The sequence below is a fragment of the Eucalyptus grandis genome, chromosome 6 (genome assembly GCF_016545825.1).
Source record: "Eucalyptus grandis isolate ANBG69807.140 chromosome 6, ASM1654582v1, whole genome shotgun sequence".
Taxonomy (NCBI): Eukaryota; Viridiplantae; Streptophyta; class Magnoliopsida; order Myrtales; family Myrtaceae; genus Eucalyptus; species Eucalyptus grandis.
The window spans coordinates 10671275-10684245 of NC_052617.1; the positions used below are offsets into that span (position 1 = coordinate 10671275).

Sequence of the window (12971 nt, forward strand, 5' to 3'; positions counted from 1 at the left end):
AACGGACATTGATGTGAGGCGTGCCTCCGCCGAACTTGCTCCCGGTGTTGTTGTGGAACTCCAACCAAGCGGTCGGAGGAAAAAACGGCGCCGACGAAGGCAGGCAACAGGTCAGGGGACGGCGAAGGGCGTTGAGGATGGGCTAGGACAGCTGCTTCGGCAACAGAGGAGTATGTTCTCCGGGGTGGAACGGTGGTTTCGCGGCTCGAGAGCGCGGGTTGAGCAGAGAGAAGAACATGAAGAGGAAGAGAAGCAACAGAAATTGGCTGACGAGAAGCCATGGAAATTGCGAGAGAGAGAGAGAGAGAGAGTCACCTCTCCAGCGACGGTCCACTTCTTTTTAGTGTCTCACGCTACACTATAAAAGGTGTAGGGGTAAGAGTAGGGCTGAGCGCGGTTCCCGGGAACCGGAACCGAACCGGACCCTCCTCCGATTCGGTTCCCGGTTCCAAGGGAGACCGGTTCCGGTTTTGGTTCCTTTTTTCTAGGAACCGGAACCGGAACCGGTCCTGGAACCGGAACCGGAACCAATTTTGGAACCGGAACCTGTTTCGGAACCGAAACCGGAACCGGTTACTTCGGGCAGAAAAAACTCGACCTTGGATGTTCTAGTAACTTGTATGTGATGTTCTAGTTGAATTTTGGCTTCGGCCTCTAAATGAAAGTTTAAAGGACTTCTTGGAGTATAACATACTCAAATTTGGGACAAAACAAACAAGTATAAGTGGGTGAAATCGTTATTCTTTGAAAAGACTGGATCTGGAGATTTTGGGACCGACCCTTGATGAATGCATGGACTGTAAGGCAACCTTTTTGTCGAAATTTCACTTCGGTTTCTTAACAAAAGTTGTAAAGGACATCCTGAGGTACCACATATCAAAAATTTAGAGAAAACAAACAAGAATAGGTAGGTGAAATCGTGGTCCTTTGGAGATGGTTAGATCTGGAATTACGATACTACAAACAGGGATTTTAACCGTCCATATTTAATTATCTAGGACGAATTTGACTTCGATGTTTTCATGAAGTATCTACCTTATGGTCTTGGCTATCACATAGTGAAATTTCATAATTTTTGAAGGTCATTTGGGTATTTAATCGGAAATGTTTCTAAAACTGTGCAATCTGATGTGTTCGGATCTTGTAAGTTGCAATGCGTGGACTATATCATTTTGTATAAGGTTCTTTTGGAAATGTGTTCTGCATGAGATATCTCTCTTCATGTCTTCCCTACAACATATTTAAATTTCATAATTTTTTTAGTTCATTTGCCTATTTAACCAAAAAAATTTCAAAAACTGTGCAAGTAGAGAATAGGAAAAGTAAATCGATTTTATCTTTTAATCCAGAACGAATTGGACTACAATTTCTTCATAGAACTTGTACCTCTAGGTCTTAAATACAACGTGTCCAAATTTCAGAATTTTCTGAGTTCATTTAAGGGTTTAATCGAAATTGTTTTCAAAACTTGTACCTCTAGACATTATTGTTCTAGTGGTGTTTTATTTCTACTTTCTAGTTTGCTATTTATTTTGAAATTTCTAATTATATTCTATTATTGTTGTGCAGTGCGAAGTTAATGTATAAAGATAACATGTCAATGGGAAGTTACCGTGTAGTATACACGTACATTATAGTTTTTTTTTGGTAACGTGCGCATACGTTATATTATACGTTATATTTTTTTTTTAGTAACGTGCGTGCGCGTTATAGTTTTTTTTTTGGTAACGTGCGCATACGTTATATTTTTTTTTGGTAACGTGCGCATATGTTATAGTTTTTTTTTTGGTAACATGCGCGTACGTTATAGTTTTTTTGGTAAGGTGCGCGTACATTATAGTTTTTTTTGGGTAACGTGCGCATATGTTCTAGATCAAATCTGAAAAAAAAAAAAAAAAAAAGAACCTGTTGGAACTTGGAACCGACCCTGGAACTGTAACAGGGGTAGGTTCAGGTTCTCGGTTCCCACGGGTAGGTTCCGGGTTCCTCATTTTGAGGAACTGTACCTGAGGGTAGGTTCCGGGTTCCAGACGGGCCCGGGAACCGGAACCTGGAACCGCTCACCCCTAGGTAAGAGGAGCCACTCGTTTTGATTACATCCTTGGATGCTTGGTAATTTAGGGTGCTTAACCAGTTAAATGAAACATTAAAGCATAATCGGGGCTGAAAATATACTGTATTCTTATATTATGTATTAATGTTGGCAAAAATCTTAAATTATATCCATCGTGACATTAATGTCTTGAATTAGTATTGATTTCGTGGCGAACAAAAGTTAAGATTTTTAGAGACAAGCGAGAGGTATTTCCACTTCAAATATAAGTTTAAGTGTAGAGATGAGCGATTAGAAGTCTCCACAAAAGATCTAACCCTATGGGAAGATATATTGCCTTCCCACCCTCTTATAGCTTACAGTTAAACTGCGGCCATTGATAGCGTCAAATCGGCTTATATTGCCTACCCCCACCCTCTTATATTACCGCAACAACTTTAGCTACACCACCTTTTTAGGACTTGGTTAACATCAAGAGTATTCTATAAATGGTGTATATTTTCATTTTGTATGCAGCTATATGCATGTTGTTAGTACGAATTTGACGTTTACCACGATTTCACAATAATCATGCAATCTCCCTTATTGTTATATTATGTCTTGAGTTTGAGTAGAGGTGTCAAAATGGGTCATTGACCCATTTATGGACTCATTTAAACATAAATGGGTCGTTAATGGGTCAAGCCTATTTCCTAAAGTATCCATAATGAGTTTTAATGGGTTAAGACTGAGATATATGAATCTTAAATGGGTCAAAGAACTGACCCATTTATTAATCCATTAAAAATGAACTCATTTATTTTCAGTCAAAACCTCACAATCTCTCTCTTCTCTCTTTAACTTTACAAAAATATATATTTTTAAAAAACCAAAATTATAATTATAATTATTTTATTTTTATTTTGTTTTTTTCTTTTTTCTGTTTTCTTTCTTCTTCCTTCGATTGCCGGCACGGCGATGGCGGCGACCGGCCGGGCGAGCCTTGGGCTCACTAGATCTGGCGGGGCGGAGGCCTCGCCGGCGTCCGGCGAGACTCGAGCCTCACCAAATCAAGTGAGGGGCGAGCTTGAGGCTCGCTAGCGTCCGGCGGCGAGCTCAAGCTCGCGACCTCGGCGAGCCTCAAGCTCGCCGGATCTAGCTAGGCGGAGGCCTTGTCAACATTCGGCGAGGCTCGAGCCTCGCCAATCTCGCAAAACTCGAGCTCCGGCATCCAGAGGCTCAAGCTCATTTGGTTTGGTGAGCCTCAAGCTCATTGATGTTGGCAAGTTGGGCGAGCTCTAGGTTGCTGTGGCTGCCGCCGGCCATCGTTGTGTTGGCGGCCAACCAAAGAAGAAGAAGAACAAAAAAGAAAAAAAGAAAATTATATTTAAAAAATAAAAATAAAAATAATTTAAAATTTAATTTAAAAATAACAAATAATTAATATTCGATTTTTAAAATATATTTTTAAAAATTATAAAAATTGTCCATTGAATTTGCCTTGTATAAAACTATTTTAGCAATACTATTTTATATATATAATAAGTTTTCTTAAATTTAATTAAATGGGTTGGGTATAGGTCGGGTTGGGTATGTGTCAACAATTTTGTATTAGATGAATGGGTCATAAACGGGTTAAATGAGTCGATTTAGGTCGGACTAGTTATGACCCGATCCAACCATTTAACAGGTATAAGTTTGAGCCCATGTACGGGCCCACAACTGAAGAATCTATTGCTCAAATTCACGCACAAAACGCAGTGTTCTTTTATTAATTAATGCGCACGCAAGTCTTGGACTTTTTTCTCCACTTCATTAATGAAATGCATGCACGAATCTCCTCCTGTGTCCCTTTATCATTTTTCTCTTTTTTGGTTCGAATCCCCTTTTGTCATTGAAGGAGCTGAACGTCCATTTGTCGCCTTCACTCCAGAGCGCCCCCTCTTTCGGACTCCCCCTGGACCAGCGAAATGGGAAAATTCGGCGCCAAAGTCAACGTTGGAAACGCCGGCGACGGCGACGTTCTTGAGGCCTAGCCTCAAGATTCGAGTGGAATTGAGAGGGTGCTTCCATTCCAGACAGCGGTGGAGAGCCGTGACGCTCACGGAGTGATCGAGACCCAGAGATTGGATCCAAGCGCAGAGGCACGCGAGTCTTTTTCGCCATTTTCATGGAATAGGGGTGGACGTTGGTGATCTGGTTGGGGAAAGGATGGAGCTTGAGGAGGATGGTCAGGGACGCGTATAAAAACGGACTCGACTTGGGGTTCAGGAACGGGTTTACAAATCGGATTTAGGTTGCGAAATGGACCTACATCTTTCTAGGATGGAGAAGTTTTTTTCAGAAATTGTCAGACGATTTCGTGAATTTGAAAGAAATGAGGAGGGGCTAGAGCACAGGGGGAATTTTAATTTATTTTGGCCAAACTTTCGAGCAATAGTTTAAAATTACTAAGGAGTATATATAAATTTCAGCACGGTGACCTCTTTGGTTCAGATCGGAAAAGTAGTGTGCAGTGGCCAATGGATAATGATCTCGCCGCCCTATAGCGATATGCAAGGGCCTGGCAATGCAATATTGTGGGCTTAGTAGGGCTTATTTGCCGGACATGCATCGATTTCTGCCAAATATATGGCAACAACCGAGTGGCGGAGGTTGTTCTCATGGGGACCACTAGGGCCATGGTCATCGTCCCCTGGGATGATTAATTTAAACAATTTGTTGAATTGCTTAATTCGACAATTTCGTATTCGACAGTGTTGACTCTGTAACTCGCTTTCTCTGATGATAAATGACCAATATCATGCGTTTAGACCACAATAAGCATAAGAGTCAGCGGCAACAAGTCAATGATTGAGGCCCTTGAAAGACTTCTATCCTTCCAAAGTCTATTTTGACTTAGGCAATTCCATTTGTTTCTTCACATACATGTTCAAATTTTTGGGTCAGACTTTCTCATGTGCTGATGACTTAATTACTGCATGGTTATATTATTAAACTAAAGAATTTGATAGATTATGATTGATCTTATTAAGCCAACTGCATCCGATATTTTCACGTTATGTGGCATACAAAATGTCGATATAAATAGTGTAATTCTGGGGGCCGAAATTGTAATTAGCTCAAAGGCGAACACGTCTTCATGAGTAACACCGTCAAACTCCTTTTGAGATTCTTGGAATGTCTCCTACTTAGATAACTCGATCAGTTTCCTCTTTTTTCCAATAGTATAATTTCCCTTTATTAATTTCCTCTATTTAGATCTAGTGTATTTCTCTAGTAGTGCTTCAGCTCCGGGTGAAATAAGGGGATTAAATTTATCTGGTCAATTAACTATCACATCAATTAAGATTTAATTTCTTTCTATCTCTTTTTGTAACTATTTATACACGAAATTCTTATTGTGTATTTTTATCAATAAATTATTTTCATTATTTAATAATTCATATATTTTACCCAAAAAAATGATTTAAATTAATTTTTTAAATACCAATTGTTTCCACACACATAATGCGTAGCAGGTGATAAATAAAAAGCGGTAGACCCTCATTGGAGAAAAGGGGTCAGCATATAGCACGATTTCATTCTCTAGAATAAATAATTTTCTTAAGAAGGTATTTCGCAATTTCCAAATTGTCTTTGAATTAATCGAGTCTTTCTTAAATATCAATCTACATATTGGCTTTCTCATTGTTTAATGGGTTTAGTACCCATGGATGTTATTATTTGCATGGAAGTAATGCTATAAAGCCCTTAGAAGACAAAAAAGGATTTTCACTCTATATGATGTTGTGCGTTCTCATCGCCCTAAGAACATATGTTAGCTTGTCATACTATCTAATGGGCTAATGCAAAAGTGACAATATAGCCATATGCAGTATGGCCATTAAAAATGCAAAATAAACATGGTTTATTATTATTATTATTATTTTTCTACAAATAAAGTGATTCATCTATCCAAATGCATATTGGAAATATATGACATGAATGATATAATAAGTAACAGAAAAGGAAATTCCTCGAAATTTTGCAAAGTCGGAGGTGCTGCTCAAATCGAGCAGTGCGGGTGGTCCCAGCAAAGAGACGTTAATGTACACGAAACAAAAGGTAGGAAAAGTAATAAGAGCAACGTGCAGAAACGACGACAGCTTGGCGTGGAACGAGCATGGCTTTAAGGAAACACAGAAACAGCACATCTCGCGATATTTTGATGTCGCGTATTTTTCCTCTTCTCCTTATTTTTTTAAACTCCTAAGGCTGCTTGCTCAAAAAGTAAAAACTCCTAAGGCTGCTCCGGAGCCTCTCTTCATTTTCGTTTTTTTGTTTGTTTTTTTTCCTCCTCATTTTTCCAACCACATCCTCACCATAACGCGCCTTCTCTCTTTTTGTCCCCTAGCTCTCCCACTTTCTTTCGCCCGACTCTCTCTTCTTGTCTTGCTTTCTTTTTTGGTTCCCGCCCAAACCCTTAATGAAGATTAATTGCTGTTTAGTATTCCAAAGTCTAGCATTATCGGGCCCCATCATCGACCTATCAAGTTCGCTAAACTCAGTCATCAATGGATTGACTATTTTTGTTTGAACACGAGCTGCACCAACATGGCAAGAAAAAGAAAAGTAAAAACTCAGGGCTCATTGATTTCTAACACTTGATCATAAAAATTTTTGAAAAGAAATTTTAATATCACTGCTTTGAGGATGGACGCACTCTCGACAAGTGAACCTGAGTGATCGAATTCAGTAATACGACAAAATCATCTCAAAGATTTAAGTTTAATAGTTATTTTATACGGCGATCATGATAGGAACGTGGCAATTTCGAGCGCCTGCAATGCGATATCTTGATATATCATAGGAATGTTATCTAGATATGCAAACGGCAAAGGAGCAACAGCATACCGGCAATGACTTGGGTAGTAATGATGCATCTATGAGGCCTATCCTTATTCCATTTTTTTTTTTCTATTTGTTTTTGTTCATGTTTTCTTTCTCAAACTGCTCTAATATGAATTAAATAATATATATCTTAATATAAATTCAACAATAGAATTCTCCATTTTGTTTTTTAATTCATCGAATGAGACTTTTTCTCTGATTTTTTTTACTAATCCATTTAGATTACATTTTATATTATCACTAAAATTTTATTATGTAATTTAACTTATTGTTATATCATCCATATAAAAATCAAAATATAATCTAACTAAATAGAATATAAATAAAATCAAACAAAATCGAATTGCTCATTAGACCATAGAATAATCATATTATCGACATCATAGAAAACAGAAATTTTAATAATTTTTAACTACTAGCTAAAATATGTAATGTGTTTCTAGTAGTATCTCGTTATGTTTTCTTCTCACCCACTAGCTCTATCCGCAATGATCGAGCCGTGACCATGTGAATGCTTGACTAAAGCCTCCCTTCAGCCGCGTTTTTTCCTAAGAATTATCATTTAAATTCACTGCAGAAAATTTAGGGTTAGATCGTGTAAGGTTGGTTCATAAGAATTCACAATCAGGAATGCAATGGAGAGAGAGAGATTATGGGATTATGGATGTATTTTTACTAGGGGTCAAATTATCGGTGAATTTGATCGTTAAATTTCATGAAAATGTAAATGATACCTTTAAACAAAAATTTATGTATCGACAATAATTAAGCTTACAAATTAGTAAGTAATTGTTTCTCTTTAAATCATCCCTTAGTTGAATATTTTTTCTTTTTGGTCTAAAGATCTAGACCGCATACAAAATTGGTCTTGTGAATTAATTAGTATAGGTAAAATTCAAACTTTGAGTTAAAATTTATGCAAAGTAAATAATCAGCAGTACTCACGAAGATTTTCCTAATGCAACTGATTTCTAGAGGCAAAAAAGAGCAACGTTATACATAAGAGAACTAGACATTTATATATATTAAGATGGATAGAGAATGATAAGGAAAATAGTGTGGAAGCCTTCTTAGGTAAATTTCATTTTTCATTTTTCATTTTCCTTGGAAAGTCTAGAGAATTCGGCAATTAAGTAAACCATAGTTTAATGTTCCATAATAATTTTCCATGTCATTTGGTGCACTAATTTTTTAATATATTTACATACTTAGTACCATTTCGGGAAAGACAAAGAAAGATAAGTGGGCTCAAAAGTTTCTCGGGTGCACATTCGCATAAGTTTCCCTGTGGTCGACGCTGAAATTGGCTCAAAGGCCAACGCGTTTTCTTGACTAACATTGTCCACTCCTTTTGATGACAACGACATCAGAGACAATTACCCGACACTATTGAATAAAAAAAAACAAAACAAAAAGAGAGAGGGGGAAGAGGTCTTCTTGTGGCTTCCAAAAGAGGCTACTTGAAATCTCTAAAAAAAAGAAAGTGAAAGTTATGCGAGGTGGAGCGACATTCATATAAATAGACAAATTGCTCATTATTTTAGTAATAGATTATTGTTAAGAAATGAAAAAGAAAAAAAGATATAAATAGTGAAGTAATGAGGCCGCAATTGAATAGGCCACTTGTCAACCCCCATGCATTATATTAAATTATAATATTATTATGTCCATTGTCGATCTAGAAAATAGTTTGCACATTCCCGATTAAAAGTTGACATGTGGAATAATTCACTTGCAAAAATAACTCCAAACACACAAGTCACTCGTTCACGGTAAATGTGTATTGAGGTTTTAACATCGACTATGTTTCCAACAATAATCCATTAAATTATTAGGCTTTTTGGCTAACAATTTTTCTACATTTGTTTAATATATTGAAATAATAAGACCAAACAGATAATATATTCGGATGTTCAAAATTTTTACCCATGGTGGTTAATTAGGAATGCCAACTATTTAATAAAACATTGAAAATATTATTATTTAGCAGTATCTAGAGAATGAAAATAAATAAATAAAAAGTCAAAGTCATGCGTGGGTGGAATAAGAGCAATCAAATCATTAAAGAGAGGAAAAATCATTTTTATTTATTATAGTAATAGGTTATAGTGTAGAATGATAACGAAAAAAATATATTTTTAAAAAAGGGTAAAACCTGTCTAATGTGCCGTCGCTTCAGGAGGCCTCCACGTAGCACCCGAGTTGTCGATTCCACCGTCCATCTCGCCCATACGACGGACGAGAAAAAACCCCCGGCGGACCCCCCACACCCCCACGCCCGAAACGGCACATGTTGGTGTCAGCGGGGAGAAAATATTGGGTACGTGTTATGCTCCAGCGTGTCAAACAAGAAGGCGGTTGCAGCGCGACACGTGTCCTCGTGGGACCCACGTTCCGGAAAGAAAAAGAGGCGCCAATTTGAAAAGTTTCAGTCGTGGTTTTCTTTCCTCACGCCCTCTCTCTCTCTCTACCATCGCTCTCTCTGTTCGACGAACTCTCCTCTCTCTCCACCCTCCCTCTTTCCGACCGGTGAACCGCCGCACCGGACCGGCGAGAGGACCGCGAGACCTAGCTCCCTCCCTCTGCCCTCCCTCTTTCTGACCGGCGAACCACCGCACGGGACCGGCGAGAGGACCGCGACCTTCCTCTCTCTCTGCCTTCCCTCTTTCCGACCGACGAACCACCGCACGGGACCAGCGAGAGGACCGCGAGCAATCGACGAACCACTGCACGGGACTGGCGAGAGAACCGCGACCTCCCTCTCTCTCTGCCCTCCCTTTTTTTCCCTAGTGTTCTGATGGTGGATCTGGAGTTGCATATGGAGGACGATGTGATGTCTTACATCAACCTCGACGGCTTCTTCGGCGACCTCCCTGAGGCCGGTGACCTCATTGGGCGACGTCATCGGCGCTTGCTCCTCGACGAACGCATCGTCGTCGTCTCCAGACTCGGGGCTCTCGTGGTTCGACGAGATCGAGAACATCCTGATGAAGGACGACGAGGACGGCGGAGTTGTTGGTGGCGGGATTAGGGCTGATTCGAGCCAGGCACTCTGCGATAGGTTCCTCGCTGACGTTCTGCGATAGGTTCCTGCATTTTCCAGGTTCTTCTCCAAATCCGCTACGTGTGCGGGTAGCTGCTGAGAAAAGCATTTGGAGAGCAAAAGGTTTGTTTTTTCTTCGTGTTGGTTAGCTAAATGAGGTAGAGAAATATGTGCTTTGAGATGGGTTTTTGCATTATATCGTGTTTGGAGCTAAGTAACTTATGATGGGTCTGTTTGTGATAAGGGGTAAGTGAGCTTAATCACAGTGACGAGAGAAATGTGTTTTGGGCGATGGACAGGGGTGGTTGCGCGGTGCATTGTTGCCGTGCCGTGTATAGTGTATGTTAGCTAAAGCGGCTGCGAGTAGTCCAACGAGTCGATTCTGATGCAATTAGTTTTTAGTCTTCAAGACGAGTGGTTCTGTGGCTTTGGTGTGATGTCCTGCCATGTCTGTGTAGCTGTAGGTTCAAAGGAGGTTTGGTATTGTTTTCACTTTATGCTGGAGTGAATGACAACCAGTGCTCTAGAAATCTTCATTTTGTCAAAGCAAAGTTTGTAATCGTGCCGATTCAACCGCGAGTTGCAGGCCTAACGACATGTCTTTTCCTGCATTATTTTGTGCAGCGAAGGTTGGGATACCGGAGTTTTTTGGCAGGGTATTGGCTGAGGGGTCGAAGCCCATGTTGCCAAGCTCGAGTCTGAGATTGGCAACTTCAACAGGTTACTTGTTTCCTGCATGCTTAAGCTCAAGAAACTCGGCGTCCCTTGCAAACATGTAAACTGTCTTTCCCTGGATCATTGCTCTTTCATCTTTCTAACACTGCTTTTTCTCTCATATATGCAGAAGTGCGGACATGGCACTACTCAATTTGTGCCCTTCATATGACTTTGAGGCTCTTTCTGACCGACCGGCGTGCGACCTCCCTCTCTCTCTCTACGCTCCCTCTTTCCAACCAGCGAACCACCGTGCCACCCCTCCGACTCCAGATCTGGCCCCGACTCGTCCGTCCCCTGCTCTTGCTCTCCCCTTGCCTCTCTGTCTGCCCTCCCTCTCTTTGTGGCGAACCAGTGCGTGACCGGCAAACCACCACGCCCCCCCTCCGACTCCAAATCCAGCACCGGCTTGTCCAAGTAATTTCTTGCTTTCTCTTTTCTCTCTTTCTCTCTATTTGACAGGGCGACAGAAGGGATTTTAGGAGTTCAGCGATGCCTGAAAAGTCATTAGTTATGTTGTTATCGCATGGGTACCAATTTTAACCTTAGGCAAAGCTTTCACTTGGTCCCAAAATTGCAAGTTTTTACTTTTTTTCGTGGTCATCATTCTGCATAGTTGCGATAATTCGTTTCCATGCCTATTTGGAAGCTAAACTCTTAACACCCCTAGGTTGCCATTTTTGCATGTGAAGCTTCTTAGGAGCAATTTGAACTGGTGAAAATCTTAGAAGGGGGTAAGGTGTATATTAATTGGCGTTTTATGGGCAAGCAAGAAGGTGAAAGTACTAACCACTTGTTGCTACAGACTAGTGTGACTAGAGAGCTTTGAGAGCTGCTACTATGTGGGGTGTTCAATAGGTCATGCCGTACTTGGTGAAAGAAGTTTAGGGTTTAGCAAAGGACTTACTTAGGTGAGAAATAAGAGAACCTCTTGAAATGGAAACTTTGGGAGTGCTTAACAAAGTGCTGTTGTAATCTAGTACTTTAATGTGAGTGTGCTTTTTTTATTGGTCTGAGGTGTACATATATCATGTTGATGATGTAAAGTTAAGAGAGTTTGGACTGCCTATTGTTTTTGCTGTCATAAATATATGATACAACTAATATATTGTGTCTGTTGACTTTGTCCATCTCTCTTTCTGTCAATCTGATGTGCAGCACGTTATTCACGTGCATTCTTTATGATTTGCAGCACCTTATGCAATGCTTTTGCTGGTCTATATCAAGGATAATGTCCTATTCAGAATGTATTAGCTATAGTTTAAACGGCTTACGCCTGGAATCCATTTTCAGTATGTGCTGGTTATTTGTGGTGTTCAATAGGTCAGGCTGTATTTGGTGAAAGAAGTTTAGGGTTTAGCAAAGGACTTACGTAGGTGAGAAATAAGAGAACCTCTTGAAATGGAAACTTTGGGAGTGCTTAACAAAGTGCTGTTGTAATCTAGTTTGACATTCGGTTGCACCTTCCTTTCATAATTTTTGCCCAAATTGAAATGGCTGCATGCATATGATTAATTAATGTTCAGTTAGTTTTTTAATCTTTAACTGGTGACAGTTCTTGATGCTTATTCAACCCAAAATTCCAACTATTATTAAAAAAAAAAAAAAAAAAAGATTAAAAAAAAAAAAAGAAAAAAAAGGATTAAAACAAAGAAAAAAAATTAAAAAAAAAAGTTGTGGCCAATGATCTAAATGTGACTAGCCAAGCCTAGGAGGTCAGATTGGAATTCAAATGACAATTTGGGGCCAAAATGCAATTTCCAAAAGTTGAGGGACCAATTCGCAAATTTTGCAAAATTTGCGCCCAAGCCCTTAAATCATCATCTTGGTCATCAATTAAGTTGAAATTGAATTTGGGCCAAGTAGAATCAATCAAATTGAGCCAAAAAGACCACATTTGTATTGAATTGGGTATTTTCGGATAAGAAAATGGCCAACTTTGAGGGACTTTTTGCAAAATTGGGTGGGCACAATTGCGAAAAATGGTCAAGATCTTAAACTACTATACATGAGCTTTCTAATTGATCAAAAAAAGCAGCCAAATTAGTGGATTAAAGCACTCAAATCAGCAGCCAAAACTCAGTCCACGAGTTGGTCTTAATCCGGAGTTGCTGAGTAAGCAATTTGGTGGCCCCACCATATCCTCCTCAGCTGCCTAACCAGCCCGATCTTTGCACGTGATGGAAGACCGTATATAGCAGTGCAAGTGGACGGAAATTGGCCAAGGGTAAGCTCCTGACAGCACCGGAAAATCGCAGCAAAACCTGCACACTCAACAGCTGCAGAATT

At 39.7% G+C, this 12971-nt stretch overlaps 1 long non-coding RNA gene across 1 annotated transcript; it reads left to right on the forward strand.

Annotated features, from left to right (window-relative positions):
* The first annotated feature begins 9553 nt into the window (after positions 1 to 9553).
* Positions 9554 to 12118, forward strand: LOC120294812. The gene is made up of 3 exons (XR_005552135.1): positions 9554 to 10091; positions 10593 to 10688; positions 10813 to 12118. It is a non-coding gene; the product is annotated as an uncharacterized LOC120294812 (long non-coding RNA).
* The last annotated feature ends 853 nt before the right edge of the window (positions 12119 to 12971 follow it).